This window comes from Mandrillus leucophaeus, unplaced genomic scaffold, assembly GCF_000951045.1.
Source record: "Mandrillus leucophaeus isolate KB7577 unplaced genomic scaffold, Mleu.le_1.0 Scaffold125, whole genome shotgun sequence".
NCBI classification, from domain to species: Eukaryota; Metazoa; Chordata; class Mammalia; order Primates; family Cercopithecidae; genus Mandrillus; species Mandrillus leucophaeus.
The window spans coordinates 354,935-359,306 of record NW_012100876.1 but is presented as its reverse complement, the minus strand read 5'-3'; the positions used below and the strand labels follow the sequence as shown (position 1 = coordinate 359,306).

Below are 4,372 nucleotides of genomic sequence, written 5' to 3'. Positions count from 1 at the left end.
TGTGTGTGTGTGTGTGTGTGTGTATTCGATTTGTTTAATAGATTTAGGCCTATTTAGATTATTTCTTCTTTTGTGAGTTTTTGCAGATTGGGTCTTTCAAGGAATTGTTCCAGTTCATCTAGGTTATCAAATTTGTGGACATAAAGTTATTCATGCTATTATTTGATTATCCTTTTATTATTCATGGGATCTGTAATGATGTCCCATCTTTCATTACTGATTTTAGTAATTTGTGTGCCCTCTCTATTTTTCTCAGCCTGGCTAGAAACTTGTCGATTTACTAATCTTTTCAAACAACCAGCTTTTGGTTTTATTGATTTTCTTTATTGATTTCTTGTCTTCAATTTTATTGATTTCTTCTCTAATTTTAATTATTTCTTTACTTCTGCTTACTTTGGATTAAATTTGCTGTTCTTTTTCTACTTTCCTAAGATGAAACTTGGATGATTGACTTTAGACTTTCTCTCTTTTTTTTTTTTTTTTTTGTGAGGGAGCCTCGCTCTATCGCCCAGGCTGGAGTGCAGTGGTGCAATCTCTGCTCACTGCAACCTCCGCCTCCCAGGTTCAAGCGGTTCTCCTGTCTCAGCCTCCCGAGTAGCTGGGACTATAGGCACGCACCACCATGCCCAGCTAATTTTTGTATTTTTAGTAGAGATGGAGTTTCACCATATTGGTCAGGCTGGTCTCGAACTCCTGACCTCTGGCAATCCACCTGCCTTGGCCTCCCAAAGTCCTGGGATCACAGGCGTGAGCCACCATGCCCAGTCTAGATCTTCTTTTCTAATATATGCATTTGATGCTATAAATATTCTTCTAAGCACCTTTTACTGCATTCCACAAGTTTTGATAAGTTATGTTTTCATTTTTATTTTGTTCAAAATATTTATAAAGTTTTCTGGAGATTTCTTCCTTGATCCATGTGTTATTTAGAAGTGTGTTGTTTAACCTCCAAGTATTTGGAGATTTTCCAGCTGCATTTCTGTTACAGATTTTTAGTCTAATTTCATTGTGGCCTGAGATCAGACGTTGTATGGTTTCTAGTCTTTTATATTTAAAGGGTTCTGATGCATACTATTTTTCTTCAGATTGTATTTTTGCCCTCTAGTATGTCTTATAATTTTTCCTCGATAGCTGGACAGGAAGTACTATGTGAAAGGAACTGGTAAACAGGCCTGTATGAATGTGGTGGTGAGGTGCTGGGGGACAAGAATCATTTTGTACTCCTGTGACTGGGTCTCAATCTTTTGGTGAGCCGGTTCCTCTGGACTGGGAACTTCCCACATGCTTCTCAGAATTTTCCCCCTGTAGGTGGGACAGGATGGCCAGAAGGTGCTGCAGTTTGATATTTCACATCCCCCAGGTCAGTTATGAGTCTGATAAAACGCTTTCAGGTTAGGCTGTAATTAAATAAGTTTCTCCGGAGGGCAGACCTTGTTAAGAAAAACTGGATGCTCCTGGCTGGGCGCGGTAGCTAAGGCTTGTAATCCCAGCACTTTGGGAGGCTGAGGCAGGCAGATCATTTGAGGTCAGGAGTTGGAGACCAGTCTGACCAACATGGTGAAACCCTGTCTCTACTACAAATACAAAAAAATTAGCTGGGCATGGTGGTACATGCCTGTAGTCCCAGCTCCTTGGTAGGCTGAGGCGGGAGAATTGCTTGAACCCGGGAGGCAGAGGTTGCAGTGAGCAGAGATCGTGCCACTGCACTCCAGCCTGGGCAACAGAGTGAGACTCCGTCTCAAAGGAAAAAAAAGAAGTGGGGGAGAAAAACAGGATGCTCCTATATGTTTCCAAATGGTTGCCTTCCCCCTTCCCCAGCCAGAAGCACAGGATATTTTTTCCAGTATTCACTGCAATAACCTGGTAGACCTCTAGGAGGTAAACCTCACAAAAATGCGGGTGCCCCCACCGACAGAGTTCCCCTGGCGTTTTTAACTCAGATTTGTACATACTGAGTCTCCAGCAGGTTGTCGATTACAGCTCAGGTTTCCCTACCCTGCTGCTGGTTCCTGCAGAGCCTTCAGCTTGTTGTAGGTTTCTGCTCTGGTAATTTGTGAGTCTCTGTATTTGCCTGTTGGTCTCTCTGATTTTGGGGGCAGCAGTTTGCCCTGTGACCTCACGTCTCTTATGCAGTTAAGAATAGTTGTTGCTTTTTCAGTTTGTTCAGCGTTTTGCTTGTTGTTAGGATGAGGTGGCGACTTCTAAGCATCTTACATGCTGGACCGGAGAAACTGGAAGTCTCCTGCTTATTGCTTATTAATTTCAATTTTTTGCTATGAGCGTGTGTTATTTCTATAACCAGAAACACCTATTTTTTAAAGAAAAAATAACAAAACTTTAAATTTTTTTATTTTTAATTTTTTGGGTACATTGTAGGTGTATGTATGTATGGAGTACATGAGCTATTTTGGTACAGGTATGCAATGTGTAATTATCCCATCAGGGTAAATGGAGCACCATCACCTCAAGGATTCATCATTTCTTTGTGTTATGAACATTCCAGTTGTACTCCCTTATTCTAAAATGTACAGAAAATGATTGCTGAGTGTAGTCACCTGTTGTGCTATCAAATACTAGATATTATTTATTGTATTTAACTATATTTTTGTACCCATCAGCCATCCTCATTCTTCACCCTACCTGCCCCACCCCCACTATCCTTCCCAGCCTCTGGTAACCATCCTTCTGCTATCTCTGTGTGTTCAATTGTTTTAATTTTTAGCTTCCACAGATGAGTGAGAACATGGAAAATTTGTCTTTCTGTGCCTGTCTTATTTCATGTAACATCATGTCCTCCAGTTCCCATCCGTATTGTTGCAGATGACAGGATCTCATTCTTTTTTTGTGGCTGAACAGTACTCCATGTTGTATATGTGCCACATTTTCTTTATCCATTGTCTGTTGATGGACACTTAGGTTAATTCCAAATCCTGCCTATTGTGAATAGTGCTGCAATACACATGGGAGTACAGATACCTCTTCGAGATACTGATTTCCTTTCTTTTGGGTACAAACCCAGCAGTGGAATTTCTGGGTCATATGGTATTTCTATTTTGTTTTTTGAGGAACCTCCATACTGTTCTCTATAATGGCTGTACTAATTTACATTCCCACCAACAGTGTTTCTCTACATCCTCACCAGCATTTATTATTGCCTGTCTTGAATAAAAGCCGTTTTAACTAGGGTGAGATGATAGCTAGTTATAGTTTTAATTTGCATGCCTCTGATGATCAATGATATTCAACACATTTTCATATGCCTGTTTGCCATTTATATGTCTTCTTTTGAGAGATTATCTATTCAGATATTTTGCCCATTTTTAAATTGGATTATTAGATTTTTTTTCCTATAGAGTTGTTTGAGCTCCTTATATATTCTGGTTATTAAACTCTTATCAGATGGATAGTTTGCCAGTATTTTCTCCCATTCTGTGGGTTGTCTCTTCACTTTGTTGTTTCCTTTGCTGTTCAGAAGCTTTTTAACTTGATATGATCCCTTGTGTCCATTTTTGCTTTGGTTGCCTGTGCTTGTGGGGAATTACTTAAGAAATCTTTGCCCAGACTAATGTCCTGGAGAGTTTCTCCAATGTGTAGTAATTTCATAGTTTGAGGTCTTAGATTTAAGTCTCTAATCCATTTTGATTTGATTTTTGTATATGGCGAAAGATAGAGGCCTAATTTCATTCTTCTGCATGTGGATATCCAGTTTTCCCAGCACCTTTTATTGAAGAAACTATCTTTTTCCAGTGTATATTCTTGGCACCTTTGTTGAAAATGAGTTCAGAGTAGATGTATGGATTTATTTCTGGGTTCTTTATTCTGTTATATTGGTCTGTGTGTCTGTTTTTAGGCCAGTACCAGGCTGTTTTGGTTACTATAGCTCTGTAGTATAATCTGAGGTAATGTGATTCCTCCGGTTTTGTTCTTTTTGCTCAGGATGGCTTTGACTATTCTGGGGTCTTTTGTGGTTTTATATAAATTTTTAGATTATTTTTTCTATTTCTGTGAAGAATGTCATAGGTATTTTGATAGAGATTATATTGAATGTGTAGATGGCTTTAGAGAGTATGGACATTTTAACACTATTGATTATTCCAATCCATGAACATGGAATATCATTTCATTTTTTTGTATCCTCTTCAATTTCTTGTGTCAGTGTTTTATAGTTTTCATTGTAGAGATCTTTCACTTCTTGTTAAGTTTATTCCTAGGTATTTCATTTTATTTGTAGCTATTGCAATTGGGATTGCTTTCTTGATCTCTTTTTCAGATTGTTCATTGTTGGCATGTAGATATGCTACTGATTTTTGTATGCTGATTTTGTATCCTGCAACTTTATTAAATTTATCAGTTCTAATAGTTTTTTAGTGGA

The 4,372-nt window shown here is 38.5% G+C and overlaps 1 protein-coding gene across 4 annotated transcripts in view; it reads left to right on the top strand.

Annotated features, from left to right (window-relative positions):
- The window catches only part of USB1 (U6 snRNA biogenesis 1), a 45,792-nt gene that overhangs the window by 20,527 nt on the left and 20,893 nt on the right, over positions 1-4,372 (top strand). The gene's annotated exons all lie outside the window — the stretch shown is intronic.